Source organism: Papio anubis, chromosome 11 (genome assembly GCF_008728515.1).
Source record: "Papio anubis isolate 15944 chromosome 11, Panubis1.0, whole genome shotgun sequence".
Taxonomy (NCBI): Eukaryota; Metazoa; Chordata; class Mammalia; order Primates; family Cercopithecidae; genus Papio; species Papio anubis.
Genome location: NC_044986.1, coordinates 71,699,179 through 71,721,800, shown reverse-complemented (window position 1 = coordinate 71,721,800; position 22,622 = coordinate 71,699,179). Strand labels below are relative to the sequence as shown.

General features: G+C 47.4%; 1 pseudogene; it reads left to right on the top strand.

Moving 5' to 3' along the window:
* Positions 1–4,267: 4,267 nt before the first annotated feature.
* On the top strand, positions 4,268–5,316 carry LOC101012991 (annotated as a pseudogene).
* The last annotated feature ends 17,306 nt before the right edge of the window (positions 5,317–22,622 follow it).

The window sequence follows — 22,622 nt, the reverse complement described above, 5'->3', positions numbered from 1 at the left end:
GAGGATGATGGGATTGGGAAGGAGACATACCAGAAATACTAGGCAAAGGACAGTTATATGATAGAACAAAACAGCTCTGAGTTTCTTGGTTCTTATCTTAGCACAACATAAAATAAAACAATAAAGAAAGGCCCCCCCCTCCCAGCTTCCTCACATGTAAATACATAATAAAAACCCAGGGTATTTATAAGGATTAAATAGGCAGCTTTCCTCTACCTCTCTGGCTGCTCTTAGTGAGGTCTTGTCTCCTCTGTTTCTGTGTGTGTGTATTTGGGGTTTCTGGTTGTTTTGAGATAGGATCTCACTCTGTGGCCCAGGCTGGAGTGCAGTGGCACAGTCAGCTCACTGAACTCTTGAATCCTGCACCCTAGCTCGAGCAATCCTTTCATCTCAGCCTCCCAAGTAGCTGGGACCACAGGCGTGAGCCACCACACCCAGTTAATTTTTAAATTTCTTTGTAGAGATGAGGTCTCACTATGTTGTCCAGGCTGCTCTTGAACTCCTGGACTCAAGTGATTTTTCCTGCCTCAGTCTTCCAAAGTGCTGGGATTACAGGTGTGAGCCACTGCACCTGGCCCCTTGCCTTCTTTGGCTGGCCCTTCAATATCAAGTTTTCTCAGGGTTCCATCCTCTGCCTCCTCTCTCCTGCAGTGTTTCTGCTCTCCCAGTTCTCTGCAACACTTGGTCCCAATCCCACGTTGCTGTTGGCTGCCTCAGGTGCTCTCTGGGTCTTTTCCAGAGGGCAGACATATGTCTTAGGTGGAGGACGGCAGGAGGACTGGTGCTGCTGTGTCCAGCTTAGTCACAGGGCCCAGCCCCCACCAGGCAGGTGCAAACACTCCTGGGCTCCCCACCCTAGGAATGGAAGACTGTTCTCAATTCATCCTGGGGTTGATGGAGTCTATGATTCTCTAGAGCAGACAAAGCCCGTCCCAGTTCAGTAGCCCCACCTCCCCACTCCCAACTCCCTTGGGTCCCTCCTCCACCTGACAACTCAATGCTTGTTGCTGTTTCTTACTCATGCACCATCAGTGGGACCCAAGATAGTGGCTCCAGAAGCCAGTCATCCTCATCTGAGTACGGGCAGCCTGCCCCTGCTGGCTGGGGTGGATGCACTGTGGCTGCGACAGAGCCAGACTCTGGGCCTGGGGCTTGGGTTCCAGCAAGTCACCTTCTTGGGGCTCTGTGGATTGGGTGCAGAATCTGGGGCTGCAGGGGGAGATTGAAAGAAGCCATGAGGAGGCAGGTGGAGGGAAAGCCAAATATTCCCCAAGTACTGAGGAAATCAAGGCCGAGCTCTAGGCTGGCACCTCCTCTGGGATAACTTCCTGCCTGCCACTCTCACCCAGGGAAGGCTGTAATAACATATCTCCCTCTTGTATAGAGCAGCCTTGTGAAAGAAGTGGTGTATTGTGAGGAGCATGACTTTAGAGCCAGACACTTTGGGTTCAAATCCTACTTCTTCCCTTTGTCAGATGGATTATCTCAGTTAATCTCTCCATACCTCAGTTTCCCTGTCCATAACATGGGATTAATGACAGCCACCACATAGGATTGCTGTAAGGATTAAGTGGGGCATATAGAAAGTGCTTTGCACAATATGTGGTGAGTTCCCAGAAATGGCAGCTGTGGCCAGGTGCAGTGCTTCACGCCTGTAATCCCAGCACTTTGGGAGGCCAAGGCAGGAGGATCACCTGAGCCCAAGAGTTCGAGACCAGCTTGGGCAACATGGCAAGACCTCATCTCATTTATAAAAATAATAAAATACATAGATAAATGATAGCTGTGATCAATCATCATCACAGCACATAGTACTGGCGCGCCAGTCTTGGACTGAAAGCTGGCAGCATTCTCAGTGCATTGAATGAATGGATGAATGAGTAAAAATTAGCTGACTTAAAGGCAAGACGGTGTCCTGGATTGGATCCTGGGGTTTTTGTTTGTTTGTTTGTTTGCTTTTGTTTTGAGACGGAGTCTCACTCTGTCACCCAGACTGGAGTGCAGTGGCACAATCTCAGCTCACTGCAACTTCCACCTCCCAGCTTCAAGTGATTCTCCTGCCTCAGCCTTCTGAGTATCTGGGATTACAGGTGCCTGCCATCACGCCTGGCTGTTTTTTGTATTTTTTTTTCTTTTTTTTTTTTGAGACAGAGTCTCACTCTGTCGCCCAGGCTGGAGTGCAGCGGCCGGATCTCAGCTCACTGCAAGTTCTGCCTCCCAGGTTTACGCCATTCTTCTGCCTCAGCCTCCCGAGTAGCTGGGACTACAGCCGCCCGCCACCTCGCACGGCTAGTTTTTTGTATTTTTTAGTAGAGACAGGGTTTCACTGTGTTAGCCAGGATGGTCTCGATCTCCTGACCTCGTGATCCGCCCATCTCGGCCTCCCAAAGTGCTGGGATTACAGGCTTGAGCCACTGCGCCCAGCTATTTTTTGTATTTTTAATAGGAACAGGGTTTCACCATGTTGGCTGGGCTGGTCTTGAACTCCTGACCTCAGGTGATCCGCCCACCTTGGCCTCCCAAAGTGCTGGGATTACAGGTGTGAGCCACTGTGCCTGGCATATTTTTTATTTATTTATTTATTATTATTATTTTTTAGTAGAGACGGGGTTTCACCATGTTGGTCAGGCTGGTCTCTAATTCCTGACCTCAAATGAACTGCCTGCCTCAGCCTCCCAAAGTGCTGAGATTACAGGAGTGAGCCACCGCACCTGGCCTTGGATTGGATCCTGGAACAGAAAAAGGACGTAAGTGGAAAAACTGGTGAAATCTGAATAAAGTTTGTGGTTTAGTTAATAGTGTTATAGGAATGTTATTTTCTTTGATAAATGTAGCAAGGTTATGTAAGAAGCTAATATCAGAGAAAGCTGAGTGGACATACAAGAAATGTCTCTTGCTATCTTTGTAAGTCTGCTGTAAATCTAAAATTATTTCAAAAATAAAAAAATTAGCTGACAATTACCAACTGTTTTGCATATGCCAGCACTGTGCCAAGTTCTTTAGAAACAATTTTTTTTCCAGATTTCATCCATAATGTTTTATGTCTTTTGAAAACACACGAATCAGAGCCCAGGAGGTATAGGCTACAGTGAGCCAAGCTGTGATTGCACCACTGCATCCAGCCTGGGTGACAGAGTGGGACCCTGTCTCCAAAAAAGAAAAGAAAAAAAAATCACATATCAAATACAGCAAAATGTTAAGATTTGACCATATTTATGGAGTTATGGGAATATAGGTGTTTATTACATGATTTTTTATATTTTAAAAAATACTTCATTACCTTAAAAATTAAAAATAAATAAATCTACTAACTTCTAAATTAGGAACATCCTACTCTATATTTAGGTTTGGAAACCATCAAGTCAAATGGAGTTTAGGAAGTATTCTGGGCTGGGCGCGGTGGCTCACGCCTGTAATCCCAGCACTTTGGGAGGCTGAGGCAGATGGATCACTTGAGGTCAAGAGTTGGAGACCAGCCTGGCCAACATGGTGAAACCCTCTCTCTACTAAAAATACAAAAATTAGCGGGGCGTGGTGGCGCATATCTGTAGTTCCAGCTACTTGGGAGGCTGAGACACAAGAATTGCTTGAACCTGGGAGGCAGAGGCTGCAGTGAACCAAGATTGCGCCACTGTATTTCAGCCTGGGTGACAGAGCGAGACTCGGTCTCCAAAAAATAAATAAATAAAAGTAAAACTTTAAAGAGGCTATATTACAAATAATCTTGCTTAAGAAAAAAGGTAATGATGACTCAGTTGGTAGTATTTAGATAAAATGACCGTGTTGAAGAGAAGCTAAGCCAGTGAGTCATACTCTCCATCATTTCTTTCACTCTTCACGATCCTGTAGGGTGGGTCGTGTGAATACCATTTTATGGGTGAGAACACAGGAACAGGGAGATTAGGCCTGAACAGCAGCTAGCAGTGGTTGAGAACTTTATTATCTACCCGTGCCTTAGTCAGTCAGCCTAGGCCAATGGCTCGGACAGCCCCAAAACCTCATTGACTTAAATTCAACAATACTTTTATTTATTGATTAATATTTTTATTTTTGAGATAGCGTATCACTCTGTTGCCCAGACTGGGGTGTAGTGGTACGATCACAGCTCACTGCAGCCTCGACTTTCTGGGCTCAGGGGTCCTCCCACCTCAGCCTCCTGAGTAGTTGGGACCACAGGCACATGCCACCATGAGCGGCTGATTTTTTGTAGAGACAGGGTCTCCCTATGTTACCACACTGGTGCCAAACTCTTGGGCTCAAGTGATCCTCCCGCTTTGGCTTCCCAAAGTGCTGGGATGACAGGCATGAGCCACTGCGCCTGGCCAGGTCATGCTTTATTTTTTATTCACAACACAGGTTGATGGAGGGCTAGGAGAGTGAGCATGGAGGAATGGAGGCCAGGTCTACCACTCCCCCTCAAGTTCCATGGGCCAGAACCAGTCACATGGCCACACCTAAATGCAGGGGAAGCTGGGAAATAGTCTAGGGTGGTGCCTAAAAAGAAGAGGAAACTGCAGATATTGGTGATCATGAGCTTTCTACAGCGGGCATTAAAAAACACAAAAACAGGCTTTGCAGATGCCACCGCCACTGCCAGGAGCCCTGTACCATCAGCCACGGTCAACCCCACCGTGTTCTTCGACATCGCCGCGAGCCCTTAGGCTGTGTCTCCTTCGAGTTGTTTGCAGACAAATTTCCAAAGACAGCAGAAAACTTTTGTGCTCTGAGCACTGGAAAGAAAGGATTTGGTTGCAAGGGTTCCTGCTTTCACAGAATTATTGCAGGGTTTATGTGTCAGAGTGGTGACTTCATACGCCATAATGGCACTGGTGGCGAGTCCATCTACGGGGAGAAATTTGATGACGAGAACTTCATCCTAAAGCAGACAGGTCCTGGCATCTTGTCCATGGCAAATGCTGGACCCAACATAAACGGTTCCCAGTTTTTCATCTGCACTGCCAAGACTGAGTGGTTGGATGGCGAGTGTGTGGCCCTTGGCAAGGTGAAAGAAGGCATGAATATTGTGGAGGCCATGGAGGGTCCAGGAATGGCAGGACCAGCAAGAGGATCAGCAGTGCTGACTGTGGACAGCTCTAATAAGTTTGACTTGTGCTTTATCTTCACCACCGGACCATTCTTTCCGTAGCTCAGGAGAGCACCCACTACCCCATTTGCTTACAGTATCCTATCGTCTTTGCGCTCTCGCTGCAGTTCCCTTTGGGTTACGTGTTTTCCTTGTTCCCTTCCATGCCTAGCTGGATTGCAGAGTTGAGTTAAGTTTATGATTATGAAATAAAAACTAAATACCAAAAAAACCAAAATATGTACATACACATACACACGTGTAATGTATATGTATTTATAATTTTTACATTTGTATTAATTTAGAAATTATATATATGTATATATAATTAAACTCTCATAAACCCTAAGAGGTAGATATTGTTGTTATTCCCTTTCTACAGATAAGAAAACTGAGGCTTAAAGAGCTTAAGTAAACCTCTTGGGTCACTTAGCTAGCAGGGTAGAATCATACGACCAACTCGGTCAGTAAACCTGTGTTCTTAAACACTTCCTGAGCCTCCATTCTAGATTGGCCTTAGTGACTTGCTGGCCGGGTGAATTCAGCGGAAGTGGCATTCTGGGGCTTCTGAGGCTGTCATAAGACACTTTGCATCTTCTGCCTGGGTCACTTGCAATATGCTCTCTGGGAATCCTGAGCCACCCTGTGAGAAGCCGGCCTGTGCCCCACTCTGCCATGCTGGAGTGGTCATGGGTAGGCCAACTGGTTGACAGCCTCACTGAGCCCAGACATTAGACATTTGAGTGACCCTTTCTTGGTCACTCCAGACCAGCACATCTGCCAGTGAAATACCACAGAGTGACCTCTGTCAATGCCACACGGAACAGCAAAATTGTTTACTGAACCCTCCTGAATTACTGACCGAAAATGAGGTATCAGAGAATGTTCTTGTTTGGATTCACTAGGTTTTGGGGGTAGTTTGTTATACATCAGTGGGTAACCAGCACAGGGGCAGAGCCAGGTCTGACCAGCAGCCCTGGCTTGTAGCCACTTCATTAGCCTCCAGAGGAGCATGTGTGTGATGAAGGGACAGGGTGACCACATGCATCTTCCCGTGCTGAGTGCATGCAGATTCTCCAGAGGAATGAAGATGGCAATAGAGCCCCACTGGAGACCAGGAAAGATGTTAGGGGCCCAAGGGGGATATTGGTGGCAAAGGCCTTGAGATGGGGAGGGTGGAGAGGCTACCAGAAATAAAAACTTTCCTTGCTCCTCATCCATACCCCCAGCTCTTTCCTAAGCTCCAGCTACCCTACCTTCCTCCCAGGGCAATAAACTTCTGCTGAGAGTCCGGAGACCTCCTTCCTGCCCTCGGCAAGGCCTCCTGGGGGTTCTGCTGGCCTCTAGCTCAGAGCCAGGCCTTGATGGCTGACTCCTCTGCTTTCTGCCCCGGGGTGGGGAGGCCAGCTGCAGTGTGGACTCTGTAGCCAGGGAGGCCTTAGGGGAAACTTGGTTGCGGAAAACTCAAGGGGAACTGGCCCACCCCATGATGTCCTCCCCAGGTACTGCCCTCCCTACCAAGCAGGAGGAACCGCCACCATTATTCTCCTTTGCCTCAGATCACTCTGCTTTTCTCAGCTCATTCCCCCAGGTGTCTGCATTTACCTCCTCATCTGTGCTTCCTGAGCCTATGATGTCAGGTCAGCATGGTCTCTCTCCTTGGGAGCTGCTAGCATTTCCCCTCCTCTGAGATTTTCTGCACTCCGGCTGCTACTTCAGAGCCTTCCATCAGCCCATTCTTCCCCCACCCCCACCCTCCCGCTCCCTCCTCAGAACCCTTCCCCTTTCACACCTGTGCAGGTGTTCGGGCTTTGCCTCCTGGACTCTCTGAGCCTGTGATGGGGCTCCTGGGACCCATGATTAGGACCCCATCAGACTAGGCTTGTGGGCTGCAGCTTAGTGATAGTGATTGCTAGGACCATCCTGACTTCGATAGTGATTGTGAGGGAGGGCCCAGGATCAGGGGCACACTCTAAAAGGAGTGCTGGAGAAGGCATCGCTTCACTTGAGTGATGAACTTGCAGGCAGCAGTACTAAGGGGGAAGCTTGGGAGTGGGATGAAGGGGCTCTTCCGGTTCCTTCTCAGCCATGCCACATGAATATGAATGAGCACTCTGTCCAGCCTGTGCAAGGCACCCACCGTGCCAGCACCCCTTTCTGAGGGATTCCTGGCCTCACAAACTCTTTACAGGGTGGATCTGTTGTCCCAGCCAGAGATGGCTGCATCAGGATGGGCCCTGTTAAAAGAAAAAAAAAATTAGTGATGCTTTTTAAAGCACAGAAAGGAAGACTTCAGGACCAGTGAGATGGGTGTGGGGACCACGGCAGTGGGATTTTGCAGCGGGAAGAGATTGGACTCAACTCTGAATATAGCATGGGCAAGCGGGAATTTATAGACAATGAGAGGGGTAGAATTAGTGGAAGGAAAATTACCAAGAGGAAATATCAGGACTAAGAGGCTATTGGCTAAACCAGCCTAACAGGATTTTTGCTGAAAACAGGCCAGGATGGCTGGATATCACCTGAAGAAGGGTGGATGAGGAGATATGATCAGATATGCAGGGGAGCAGGGGCAGGGAGGAGTTCCTGATAAACGGACTTAGCGGGGTTGTTGCTAAAACTTGATTTTACCAGGAAGTGCACAGATGGGCCTAGGAGAAGGTTAGGGAGCCTGACTGAAGTTGGTCAAGCCAAGAATCTTTGTCTGGAGCTGGGTAACGACTTCTACTTGCCTCCCAATATTCATTCTCCCCTTTACTTTGGCAAAGAGCCTTGAGTGTTAGCTGGGTGGCCGTGAACCCAGCTAAAGTAGAACATCTCCCAGTCTCCTTGCAGGTGTGACCAAGTGACTACATTCTGGCCGATGAGATGTAAGTGGAATTCTTGTGCGGAACTTCTGAAAAGTCTCTTTAAAAGGGAAAGTCTAGGCCGAGGCGGGTAGATCACCTGAGGTCAGGAGTTCAAGACCAGCCTGGCCAACATGATGAAACCCTGTCTTCACTAAAAGCACAAAAATTAGCCGGCCATGGTAGTGGGTGCCTGTAGTCCCAGCTACTAGGGAGTCTGAGGCAGAAGAATTGTTTGAACCCTGGAGGGGGAGGTTGCAGTAAACTGAGATGGTGCCACCGTACTCCAGCCTGGGCGACAGAGGGAGACTCCATCTCAAAAAAACAAAAACAAACAAAAAAAACCTCCATGGTGCTGTCTGGAGTATGAATGTGAGTGCGGGGCTCCCTGCTCATCCTGGACCGCCTCTACCCTCCAAACGAGAGAGAAATGATTATCTGGTTTAAGCCACCATTTTTCAAGTCTCCGTTACTTACCCCAAACCTATTCTTAACCATTCTGTCTCCTGACCCACAGGTAGCCAGAGACCTGTGAAGCCCTTTCATGTAAAAGCTGCCATTGACAGGATGGGGGATTGCCCACCCAATGAGGCACTCTCTGGGAGAGTTTGAATGGGAGATGGAGTCAGAGATGGCAGGTTGGGTGGGGAGGGGCCTGCAGAGAGAGATCAGGAAGCAGGAGCCAGGAAGGCAGCAGAAAGAAGTCACCAAGAACCAGAGGCAGGCAGCTGCAGCCACAGGAACCTCAGAGGCAAAGCAGAGGAGAGCCGAGTCCCCGTAACTAGAGTGCTGGGAGGCAGAGCAGTCTGCACTTGAGAACCCATGCAGAGCCGGCCAGGGAGCCACGGGCCATGCCAGGAGGCACTCCCATTGCCCAGCAGAGTCCTTGCTCTTAAATGTGTTACTCATGAATCTTTGAGGTCACCTGAGTAGGGGTCCACCTTGTGGCATCTGAAAGAACTTCATCATTCACTTATTGAAACTTGATCAGACCATGGGCACCACCTGAAGACAGGGAGCACCTTTGGGAGGACGGCAGGTCAATGGATCCAGGTCTGTCCCAGAAATGGTCACCACACAGAGGTATGTGGCCCGATCTCACTCACTCTCCATCCAGCGTTGTCCCTCTTGAAAAGCAGAGACATGTCTTCAGCAAGGAGATCGTAATACACTCCGCCACCTGCACACCGCCACCACCAAGCTGCACCACTGCCTGGGGCAGGAACTGAAAGGTAGGAACCAGGCCTTGGATGCGGGTGGACTTGGGTTTTCACTGCGACTCCTCCTGAGACTAGGAGCTGCGACCAGGAGCTGCAACCATCATGTGACCAGCTGTGTGAGCCTGAGGAGATATTGAACTCCTCTGAGCCTCAGGTTCCTCAAGTGTCAAAGTGAGCAGGATTAACAGCCTTGCACAGCCCTGCTGGGACGGTGGAAATAATGAAGCAACTCAGTGCCTGGCACATAGTAGGTGCTCAGTACAAGCTTGAGCATCTCTCCTTCTGCTGAGACAACCAAGGGCACAGAAGGAAGACCTGTATCTCCAATTCCTGAGTGGGCAGTGGGAGGGCTCGTCACACAGACCCCAAGAGAGGTTGTCTTTTCCTGCAGCTTCTCAGAACAGCAGTAGCGGGGAGGTGCGTGGGTGAGGCAGGAGGACATAACAGGGCCATTACAGTCAGCCAGTTTCTAAAAGACCCTCATCTGGCTTTACTTCACATTCTTTTAAATATATGTATATGATTTACAAACTTTTGCCAAGCAGTTTCACAGAGATAACAGGCTCTGCATTCTGTTATAGATTTCCTAACTATGGTTGTCAACTTCCATTAGGATATTAGGCTGTCATGACCAGCGCAGCCCTCCTACGTAACACTCAGATTCTCCAACTACTACAGTATTTGTTTAATGACAAGATTCTTGCAGGCTCTCCAGAATCCCTACTGATCTTTATTCTGATCCTTAATTTAGAGAAAAGGAGAGAAAAGTAAAATGCCTTCCATGAAACCTCCTCACTTTTTCAACAAAGACTCTGGTGTGGTCTGGCCAAAGTATATGCATGTTCATACATGCACACACACACACACACACACATGCATGCATGCCTGAAGCAGGCTTATGAGAAAAATCTGGAGTGTCTTGGAATTTTTTTTCAATTATAGCTCAATAAAAATGTCCTTATAAAATCCTAGGTAAGCAATTGCTTTGCCTACAGGATGGGGCTACCCACAACCCAGGGAACTCTGCCTGGTGTGATTAGGGGAGGAAGGGCAGAAAGCCAGAGTTGATTCCTCCATCCTCCCCCACAACCCCACCCTCCTCACACACAACAGACATAGTGGGCTCCTCTAAGGAACTGAGAATAGCCCATGCTAGGGGGGACGGTAGGGGGAAATCTTCTTTCTGAAGCCTGTCTAAGTCTGTCCAGCCAAGAGGCCAGCAGGCGGTAAGCCCTGTATCAAGCATAATATTTTGAAAATACTGAATGGCTGTGCTTTTCATTCCTCTCCCTGACAATTAAGTTCTCTAGAAGTAGGGTTGCCAGATAAAATACAGGACACCCAGTTAAATTCGAGTTTCAGATAAGCAACAGATAATTTTTAACATAAATATGTCCCAAAGAAGCATGGGACAACTTACATTAAAAATGTATTTGTAGGCCGGTGCAGTGGCTCATGCCTGTAATCCTAGCACTTTGGGAGACCGAGGCGGGAGGATCACTTGAGACTAGGAGTTCAAGACCAGCCTGGGCAACAAAGTAAGACCCCCATCTTTACAAAAAATAAAGGAAAAAAGTAGCCAGGTGTGGTGGCACATGCCTGTAGTCCCAGGTACTCAGGAGGCTGAGGTGGGAGGATTGCTTGAGCCTGAGAGGTCAAGGCTGCCGTCAGCTGTGATCATGTGTAGGGTCCAGCCCCACAGGGTTGGTGGGTTTTTCTCCCCGTGTGCAGAGACAAGAGATTGTAGAAATAAAGACACAAGACAAAGAGATAAAAGAAAAGACAGCTGGGCCCGGGGGACCACTACCACCAAGACGCAGAGACCAGTAGTGGCTCTGAACGCCAGGCTGCGCTGACATTCACTGGACACAAGACAAAGGGGCAGGGCAAGGAGTGTGAGCCATCTCCAATAATAGGTAAGGTCACGTGGGCCACGTGTCCACTGGACAGGGGGCCCCTCCCTGCCTGGCAGCCGAGGCAGAGAGAAAGAGAGGAGAGAGAGAGAGACAGCTTACACCATTATTTCTGCCTATCAGAGACTTTTAGTACTTTCACTAATTTGCTACTGTTATCTAAAAGGGAGAGCCAGGTGTATAGGATGGAACATGAAGGCGGACTAGGAGCGTGACCACCGAAGCACAGCATCACAGGGAGATGGTCAGGCCTCCGGATAACTGCTGGCGGGCCTGATGTCAGGCCTTCCACAAGAGGTGGAGTAGAGTCTTCTCTAAACTCCCCCAGGGAGAGGGAGACTCCCTTTCCCGGTCCGCTAAGTAGCGGGTGTTTTTCCTTGACACTGACGCTACCGCTAGACCACCGTCTGCTTGGCAACAGGCGTCCTCCCAGATGCTGGCATTACCACTAGACCAAGGAGCCCTCTAGTGGCCCTGTCCAGGCGTGACAGAGGGCTCACACTTGTCTTCTGGTCACTTCTCACTATGTCCCCTCAGCTCCTATCCCTGTATGGCCTGGCCCTTCCTAGGTTACAATTGTAGAGCAAGGATTATTATAATATTGGAATAAAGAGTAATTGCTACAAACTAATGATTAATGTATTCATATATAATCATATCTATTATGGACATCTAGTATAACTATTTTTATTTTATATATTTTATTATACTGGAACAGCTCGTGCCCTCGATCTTTTGCCTCGGCACCTGGGTGACTTGCCGCCCACAATCATGTCACTGCATTCCAGCCTGGGTGACAGAGCAAGACCCTATCTCGAAAAACGAAAAACAAAAACCCATTTATTTGTAAATCTTTCAACCCTACCTGGAACTCATTTTGTCATTATTGTCTCAGAAAAATGGGAAAGGAAGACCACATCCAGTAGGAGGAGGCCAAGAGGAGAAGATATTCTGGTAAGAAAGGAAAAGAAAGAGGATGCTTGAAGAAGATAGGAGGTGAGGAGGGGCAGCGACAGAGGTCTATGAAGGGTGACCTCCTTTCTCTAAGACAGTGTCCCAAATGTAGGTGGGGGTGCCATATAGAACTAGGAAGACACTGAAAGAGGGGGACTTTGCTCTTTACTCAGGCTTCTAGAAGATCATTTTGCACCAACATAGGTGTGCGACAGTCAGACTCAAGGTGCCCACAGCATCAAGGCCTTCTTACCACCTTGCTTCTTGCAATAAACCTTGATGTCATCCATAATACATCTTGGGCAGGAGAAGGGAATTTGAAGTGCTTGAGGTGTTGTTTGTTTGTTTGTTGCTGTTGTTAAGACAGGGTCTCATTGCTACCCAGGCTGGAGTGCAGTGGTGCGTTCACTGCTCACTGCAACTTCAACCTTCTGGGCTCAAGTGATCCACCCACCTCAGTCTTCTGAGTAGCTGGGACTACAGGCATGCACCACTAGAACTGGCTGGTTTTTTTTGTTTTGTTTGGTTTTTTGAGACGGAGTTTCGATCTGTCACCCAGGTTGGAGTGCAGTGGCGTGATCTCTTCTCACTGCAAGCTCCGCCCGGCTCATGCCATTTCCTCCTGCCTCAGCCTCCCTAGTAGCTGGACTATAGGCCCGGGCCACCAAGCCTGGCTAATTTTTAGGCTTTTAGTAGAGATGGGGTTTCACTGTGTTAGCCAGGATGGTCTCGATCTCCTGACCTCGTGATCTTCCCATCTCAGCCTCCCAAAGTGCTGGGATTACAGGCGTGAGCCACTGCACCCGGCCTGGCTTTTTATATTTGTTTGTTTGTTTGTTTGTTTGTTTTTTGTTTTTGTAGAGATGTTGCCCAGATTGGTCTTGAACTCCTGGCCTCAAGTGATCCTCCCACTTTGGCTTCCCAAAGTGTTGAGGTTACAGACATGAGTCACAGCACTCGGCCCCCTTGAGCTTTTAACTGCGAAGGGACGGTGGCATTATCATTTAGCAATTTAAATGTCATCAGTTCCCAGCAGGGTGGGGCCGGTCATGTGGGGAAAGGTAGAAGAGCCAAAGAAAAATAGACACCTCGCATTCTTTGCATATCCCAGTGGAAAGAATAGCAGCAACATGAAGGCAGTGCACAGCATCTCTTGTTGGTACTTTTCACTCAGATTCTAGTGTACTTTTCAGCTCGTGATAGGCAATGGGTCACTATTTGCTGTACAGGAATGGGTAGAGGGAGTGAGTTTTTGACTGGTTTCAAGCCCAACTGCAGCCATGAGGGTCTCTCAGGTTCCTGGGTCATGCCCGAAGACATCCTTCCCTCCTGAAACTGGCCTCAGGGACAGTCCCAGACCTTGTGTCCAGACCCCGAAGTAGTGAGTTGCTTTGCTAACCCAACCCACCAGCGTCTTGTGGGAAAAGCTACAGCAGCGGGATTAGAAAGTCTTTCTTAAAACAACAATGGTTATGTGCTAGGGCCTGTGTTAAGCACTGTGTATTATTTCATTTATTCTTGAACATACAAACCCCTCAAAGTCAAAATCATCAGAAAATCCTTTATAATCCACCATCAACACATATCCAGAATCTGATTTACGTCTCACAACCTCTGCTGCTACCACCCTTGACCAAGGCAACTAGCAACTCTTGCCTGGACATCTAGAATAACCTCCTCACTAGTGTCCCAGCCTCTACTTTTGTTCGCTGTATTCCATTCTCCACAAACCAGAATGTTCTTTTTCAAATGCAAATCAGAGCGTGTAAGCATCGCTCCCTAGAATAAATTCCAAACTCTTTACCTTGGCCTACAGGGCCCTATGGGATCTTGGCCCTCATCTGCTAACACTCATACCCTGTCTCACCCTATTCCAGCTGCATTGGCCTTTCAACGCATAAGGGCACCGGCCAGTTGTTGTAACAGAGACTCCAGAATACAGTGGCTTACACAGACAGCTGCTTATTTCTCCCTCATGTCACTGTACAGAGGTAGGTGGGCAGTCTAGACTGGTAAGGTGACTTGGCTCCACAAGGTCATGCAGGGACCCAGCTTCCTTCCACCTTGTTGCTCTGCTGTCCCCGAGAATGTTGTCTTTATCTGCTGGATTGAAGCTGGGGTACAGCCACATCTGTATCCCATGGCTTTCCACTGTTGCTACTTCCTGGGTGCTGCAGCATTCCTTGTTTATTCCCTTAACCCTGTTCACACTCCATATGTAGTCCCTTCATTAATATTTTATTGTTTTAAAGAAACCCTGGTGAATTCTGTTCCTTGCCGGTTCCCGACCAGTACAGGATTCTCTGCACAATTTATCAAAATCAACCCCTTCCTAAAACTGAACTCAGTCCAGCCTATACATTATCATCTTTTTTCTCTTCAAGATAAAGCCCCTGAAATTTAACTGGGGTTGGCTCAAGGTACCTGTCATGACAAAACTATCATGGGTTGGCTGGGTGTGGTGGCTCGCACCTGTAATCTCAGGAGGTGTAATGAAAATTACACCTATAATTTTGAGAAGCTGAGAGGGATGATTGCTTGAGGCCGGGAGTTCAAGACTAGCCTGGGCCACAAAGTGAGACCCTGTCTCTACAAAAAATTAAAAAACAAAAAACGAAAAACAAAACAAAACAAAAAAAACCCACTTAGCCAGGCATGGGGTGCACATCAGTAGTCCTAGCTCCTGGGGAGGCAAAGGCAGGAGGATTGTTTGAGCCCAGGAGTTCAGGGCTGCCATGAGCTCTGATCACAGCACTGCACTTTATCCTGGGCAACAGAGCGAGACCCTGTCTCTAAAAACAAACGAACAAAAAACCAAAGAATCACGGATTGGCTAATGTCTATCTCTGAACAAAAGGCCCATGGCAGTTTGGAATACTATCACTCCTGTGCAACAAGTATTTGACTTGTTGAGTGCCCACTGGGTTCATGGATGACCAGCACATTATCAGAGGACACTCCCATCCAGTGCCAAACTGGCCACTTCCGAGCAGTCTTTATGGAATCTCCCGGCTCTATGGGACAGCCCTTCCCCGTGTGCACCCCCAGCACAGCCCACATCCACTGAGCCACCAGCCTGTGCTCAGGAGTCCATTTCCTCACCAGACTGTGAGTTCACCCTGGACGGGTCCCGATTTCCTGCCTCCCTGGCCTGCTGGCTGCTTCTAGAACAGGGCCTGGACACAGAGTAGGGCCTCACCTGGGTCAACTGCTGAATCCACGGGGAGATTTCAGCCCCCATTCGTTTGTCAATTTAATCCTCTTTAGGGATTTCTTAGTCCAATCAGAGCTAAGACAATGAACCAGAGTTGAGGGAAAGGAAGAAAAAGCACAGGAGTGACTGGCACAGATTGGTTGCTTAGGACAAGCCAAGAGCTTTATATGCATTTTCTTATTCAATCTGCACCATAACGGTAGAGGTGGATCCTGTTACTGTTCCTGTTATGCCCAGCGTAAAGAGAGATGAGCTTGGAGAAGTTAAGGAATTTGCAAAAGCTCAGAGGTAAGTGGGAGAGGCAGGATTTGAACCCAATTCCTTACGTTTGAAAGTGCACGTCCTTCACTCCTCTGCTCTCCTGCCTCCCCCACACAAGCAATCACCCTGTCAATCCTCATCAGTGTCACTTTGATGCACTAACAGGCCGTGAAGAGGAAACAGCCATCTATCTGTAAAATAAACAAGTTTTGGCATGCAGACAGAGGTGCTAATAGAGACACAATTGACCGATTTGCTGATATCACTGACAGGCTTGAGTAAAGCATTCATCCCTTGGGAAAGGCAGAATTTGGTGAGGACCCCTACCCATAGCCCCTGCTGTGGGTCCTAAGTGCTTCAGAGCCCCCCAGTAGAAGACTGACAGCAGCTTTCCCAGTGTTTTGACAGCCAGGGAGAGAAACAGAGGTATCGATTTCAGAGAAATATCCTTGGCCCTTAGGCTTTCTCGCCAAACACAATGTCCTCACATAGCTCAGTCATCAGAGTCAAAAGTGACAGCTTCACAGCAAATGTGGCCAGGCCAGCTGTCGGCAAACTCCTTTGAGAGCCACTGAAACCTCCAAAGGCACCCACACCTAGACTTTAGGAACTGTGGTCAACCCAGGCGGGCAGGAGGGAAGGTTTGTAAACACCTGAGGAAATTGGTCCTCCTGGTGGGAAGAAGGTAGGTCAGGCCTGGGCGGAGGACAAATGGAAGTCCCCACTCCATAGTCCCATAGTCCCATCACCACACTGACTTGTCCCATTCTCAATGATCTAGACCTGGGCTGTCCAGCATGGGGGCCACCAGCACTGCGGGGCTGCTAAGCTCTTGAAAGATGGCTGGTCCAAACTGAAATGTGCTGTAAGTATAAAATACTTACAGATTTCAAAGACACAGTGTGAAATAAAAAATGATGTCAAATATCTAGTTTTTCATATTGATTACATGTTGAAATAATATTTGGGACAGATTTTGCAAAATGTATTATTTCTTTATTTGTTTGTTTTTGAGATGGAGTTTGCCCAGGCTGGAGAGCAATGGCATGATCTCGGCTCACTGCAACCTCTGCCTCCCTGGTTCAGGTGATTCTCCTGCCTCAGCCTCCCGCATAGCAGAGATTACAGGCATGCGTCACCATGCCTGGCTAATTTTTTATTTTTAATAGAGATGGGATTTCTCCATGTTAGTCATGGCTGGTCTCAAACTCCTGATCTCAGGTGATCTGCCCACCTCGGCTTCCCAAAGTGCTGGGATTACAAGCGTAAGCCACCATGCTCAACCTTGTAAAATGTATTGTTAAAATAATTTCACCTGTTTAATTTGTATTATTAAAATTAATTTCACCTGTTTAATTTAGGTTTTCTTTTCTTTCTTTCTTTCTTTCTTTCTTTTTTTCTTTCTTTCTTTCTTTTTTTTTTTGGAGATAGAGTCTCACTATGTTGCCCAGGCTGGACTCGAACTCTGGGTTCTAGTGATCCTTCCACCTCAGCCTCACAAGTAGCTGGGATTACAGGCATGTGCCACTATGCCTGGCTCTTTTTACGCTTTTGAATGTGCCTACTAAAAAATTTAAAATTGTATACACGGCTTGCATTATATTTCTATTGGACAGTGCTGCTCTGAAGGATCAAAAATAAAATGACTCATTGAATTCAAAGTGAAAAAAAGAATGAACATATTCTTTATCAGAACCAAATTAGGCTGGGCATGGTGGCTCACGCCTGTAATCCCAGCAGTTGGGTGGATTGCTTGGGCTTAGGAGTTTGAGACCAGCCTGGGCAATATGGTGAAACCCCGTCTCTACATAAAGATGCAAACAAAAATTAGCCGGGCATGGTGCTGCACAGATGTAGTCCTAGCTACTCGGAAGGCTGAGGTGGGAGAATTGCTTAAGCCCAAGTGACAGCGGTTGCAGTGAGCTAAGATTGCGCCACTGCACTCCAGCCTGAGTAATAGAGCAAGACTCTGTCTCAAGAAAAACAACAACAACAACAGCAACAAAAAAAAACAAATTAAATAAAAACAATAAAAACCGAAAATGATTTTCATATAATTTTGAAGAGTTCTTTTCTTTCTAGGATATTCAATGTTTCTATTAAAAATAAAAAGAAATATAATCATTGACTATCGAAGTTTTAAGATAAAATGATCTAAATGAACCTGAAAATCTTAACTCATTTTTTTGAAAATTTTGTTAAATTTCACAACATTTTGTTATAGGCTGGGTGTGGTGACTCATGCCTGTAATCCCAGCACTTTGGGAGGCCAAGGTGGGAGGGTTGCTTGAGGCCAAGAGTTCAAGGCCAGCCTTAGCTGGGCGTGGTGGTGCACAGATGTGGCCCCAGCTACTTGGGAGGCTAAGGTGGAGGGATTGATTGAACCAGGGAGGTCGAGGCTGCAGTGAGTTATGATCACACCATTGCACTCCAGCCTGGGTGATAAAATGAGACCCTATCTCAACAAATATAAATAAATAAATAAAATATTATAAAAATGAAACTATTTACAAGTCTAGTAGCCAATGTAAAGAATTGTCATTATGTGTTAACACTCATTACATCTAGACCTATGTATATATGCTTTAAAGAACACTGAGGGGCCGGGTGCAGTGGCTCACGCCTGTAATCCCAGCACTTTGGGAGGCCAAGGCAGGTGGATCACTTGAGGTCAGAAGTTCGAGACCAGCTTGGCCAACATGGTGAAACCCCATCTCACAAATTAGCTGGACATGGTGGCGGGTGCCTGTAATCCCAGCTATTTGGGAGGTTGAGGCAGGAGAATCATTTGAACCCAGGAGGCGGAGGTTGCAGTGAGCCAAGATTGTGCCATTGCACTCCAGCCTGGGTGACAGGAGCCAAACTCTGTCTCACCAAAAAAAAAAAAAAAAAAAACAACAACAACAAACGAACAACAACAACAAAAACACTATGAACTGTGTAATATACCAAAATATTTCTCAGCTATTGCAACTGTCAGAATACCATGCTAATTCTGGAGCGCCCCCAGAACTGTGAAGTGAAACAGACATTATGACGCTTAGCGCTACCAGCTCCTTTATACTATCTGAGTAGATGTACTTGACAAGTAGAATAAGCTCCCTTTCTTCACCGGGAAGCCGTTCCACAGCTCAAATCCTCCTAGTACTCCAAAGCAGTGTCCACCTCCAAGGTCAGTGGCAGCACGGCCCAGCAACCTTCATGCAATTCAGGTTTAGTTACCTTTGGTTTTGAGGACACAGAGCAAGACAAAGGGAAAAGCATTCTCTGTGGCCTGTGGATGGTTTTAGTTACAAAAGTGGGTAGAGTTACAGTCACGCTTTGCCAGTGCTGAAAGCCAGATCCCAAGAGAACAAAGCACCTACATATTCTTCTTCTTCTTTTTTTTTTTTTTGAGACGGAGTCTCTCTCTGTCTCCCAGGCTGGAGTGCAATGGTGCAATCTTGGCTCACTGCAACCTCTGCCTCCTGGGTTCAAGCAATTATCTTGCCTCAGCCTCTCAAATAGCTGGAATTATAGGCACGTGCAACCATGCCCAGATAATTTTTGTATTTTTTAGTAGAGATGAGGTTTCACCATGTTGGCCAAGCTGGTCTCGAACTCCTGACCTCAGGTGACCCACCTGCCTCAGCCTCTCAAAGTGCTGTGATTACAGGCATAAGCCACCACGCTCAGCCACATATTCTTATTTTAAATGTGTATACAACAAAATCTACTCTTCTTGGTAAGCAGGTTTATTGACAAATGCATATAGTTCTGTATATACCTTCATGAGCAAGATTACAGAACAGTTCCAGCACATCCAGAATTTTTGTTTGTTTGTTTGTTTTGTTTTGGTAGAGACAGGGTTTGCTATATTGCCCAGGCTGGTCTCAAACTCCTGGCCTTAAGTGATCCTCCCACCTCAACCTCCCAAAGACCTTGGGATTACAGGTGTGAGCCACCATGCCCTGCCCTGAAATTATTACCAGCACTGGGTATTGCCAGTTTCCTGTTTGTTTGTTTGTTTGTTTGTTTTTAGCCACTCTAATAGGTGTGTAGCAGTATCTCAGTGTGTTTCTGTTTGTAACCTGTGGGTCGTCTAAAAAAACACAAGGACAGGGGTTCTTCTTTCTAGGGTCTAATGATGATACTGTTTAGAAGAGTTAAAAAAATTCCCCTCTTGGCCTGGCGCGGTGGCTCACACCTGTAACCCCAGCACTTTGGGAGGCCAAGGTGGGTGGATCACTTGAGGTCAGGAGCTCGAGACCAGCCTGGCCAACATGGTGAAACCCCATCTCTATTAAAAATATAAAAAATTAGCCGGGCATGGTGGCACGTGCTGGTAATCCCAGCTACTTGGGAGGCCAAGGTGGGAGGAGGATGGCTTGAACCCAATAGGTCGAGACTGCAGTGAGCCGAGATTGCGCCACTGCACTTCAGCCTGAGTGACAAAGACTCTGTCTCAAAAAACTAAAAAAAAAACTCCCCTCTTGAATAGGGGACTTCTCCAGGACAATGCCTGGGTGAGCCTGTTGGATAAGAATGGAGGCACCCTAGGCTTAGTCTGCCTGGGAGGTTGAGACCAAGAGGGAGCTGAGCTGCTCTGCATGGCAATAGGAGGACTCTCGAACCTGTTGAGGCACTCGGCTCTTGAGAGGAGGTGAGAGATGACAAATGAAGAAAAAGGAAGGCTGTGACAATCGCATGTACAGAGAGGAGCTTCCTGAACACTGCAGTACACAGGAAGTCCTTGGAGATGCGGCCCAGCCAATAATTTACAAAGAATGGGGAGGTTGAACCTTGAATGTGGAGTTGTCTCCTGCTCTGTGCTGCAATCCCTCTGCCCCACACAATCCCTTGGGCGAGTGATGGAGGAATAATAGAAGACAGTGGTGTCAAGCTCGGAATGAGGTTGCAGGAGTGAGAGGCCAGAGGGTGCCAGTGAGGGTGGAGGGGCCACAGCAGAACTGACTATGGAGAAATGAGAGCCATCCTACTATTCCTTTCCTGGGGGAAAACAGTCCTCTGAGATGTTGGAGAGGGCTTTGGACTTCCTGCAGAACATGGGCCTCAGTTTCTCTTGCTTTGCTTTGTTTTTTTTAATATGAAGGAAGAGAGAGCCCTCTGGGAGAGCGGCAGACTTACAGCCATTGGATCTGGCTTCTGGGTGGGCAGGGAGGCCTCTCCCCTGGGCTCCATCCAGCTGGACTCGGCCTCCATACATATTCAGGTATCCACAGGGCACTAAGAGCCTCTGGATCTTCTGAACCCAGAAAAGTTTGGGTTCAGGATGGCAAACTTCATATGTTAGTATCCCCTGTCGGCTGCTGGTTTCAAACTCTTGACCTCAAGTGATCTGCCCGCCTCGGACTCCCAAAGTGCTGGGATTACAGGTGTGAGCCACTGCACCCAACCAGTAACAGTGGTTTCTACAGGATTATACTTGACCTGCATGAGTGGAGCTTACTTTTTCACAGAATCCTGGGAAATCTCCTTGGAGTTGGGAACAACTGGACACATCTCTCAGTCCGGCTGATGCTTACCTGGCTCGCTCCCATCTCGATGGGATGGTGTGTTTGCTTCATCAGGCAGCTCTTGGGGTATCTGCCAAGGTCCAGGTTCTGCCCTTGGGGTTGTGCAGAGAATGTTGGTGTTTCCCCTTAGCTCCTCAAAGACTGATCAGGTGTCCTCTACCACCACCACCACTCTTTTCTGAGAAAACCTTCCCAGGGCTTCCTTCAGTTCCCCATAATAAATGATGAATTATTTTTTTAACCCTTCTCTATCCTTGTCACCCTCTTTTGGCCTATTTTAGTGTGTGAAGGATTAGAGGATGGGCCATCAGTCTTCTGGTTAACCACATTTAGGGTCTACTCTACTGGAGGTGATAATCCAACAACCCACCAAATTCTCCTCTTGACTTCATGTAAATTAAGTCATTGAAGGTTTCCTAGATGGTGTGAAATAGTCTTTCTCTCTCTCAGTCATCTAGCTAGCTCAGATGTCTTTAGATATTTTATTTTTGCCCCCTGCTGAACCTACATCTTCAGAGCTCCCTCTTGCTTCCTCAGCCCTTGACTGGGGCTGGGGCTGGGGCTGCCCCCCAGGCTTTCAGCTAAGAAGAAATCTTTCTTCTCTACCTTGGCAATTCCAGCATCTCTGACTCCCTTAGTTCTTGGGGTAAGTGCAGAAGGGCCTTTCGACCTTGCTGTTTTGACTCCAGCACTTGACAGCAGGGACATTTGGACTCTGACATTCTGACTTCATTGTACACTCAGATTCTGTGTATTTGCCTTGGGAATTTTCCTCACACCAAGAAATCAATAAAAGCTAAGTCACTTAGCAATGAATAGTACTAGTAGAAATAATCGCTATAAATAAAACTGGCAGTAGCTAATGTAGCAAATTGTGAGGAAGATATTTGGTTTGCTGAATAAAGTTCTAGAGGACAATATAATGACCTCAGTGCAAGAAGATCATGTTAAATGAAAGATGTGGGAGCCTGGTGCCTCCTTCCCTACTTCTCTCAGTCCTTCACATACTAAAGCATGCCCCAGAGAGGGTGATAAGGATGGGTATGAATGGAGAACCACGTTATTTATTTTAAGGAACTGTAGCAAGCCCTGGGAAGATTTTACTAGAAAATTAGAGGAGACTGGGCAGGATTTTGCCCCTAAGTATTAAAAAGGGGGGCTACATTGGTAGGGCTTGGTGGGAGGGATCCCATTCAGGAATCCCAAAGAATGCTGGAGCCGTTGAGGAGGGAGGTTGACAGAAGAAAGGGCCAAGAAGAGAGACCTGGGAATGACTGTTAACATTTTATATATATATATATATGTGTGTGTGTGTGTGTGTGTGTGTGTGTATATATATATATATATAGAGAGAGAGAGAGAGAGGGTCTTGCTTTGTCACCCAGACTGGAGGGCACAATCTTGGCTCACTGCAGACTGTTAAATATTCTAATACCACTAAATTCTTTATCTCATTCAGTCCTCATAGCAACGTAAGAGGAGGGCATTACGATTATTATCCCCACTGAAGTCCAGCATGGTTGGGTGCTTGCTGGGGTCTCACTGGAAGCCATACAGCACAAACTCTGCCCAAGCTTAGAGTCTTTCTCAGAGTTTCGTTGATCACCCTGTGTGA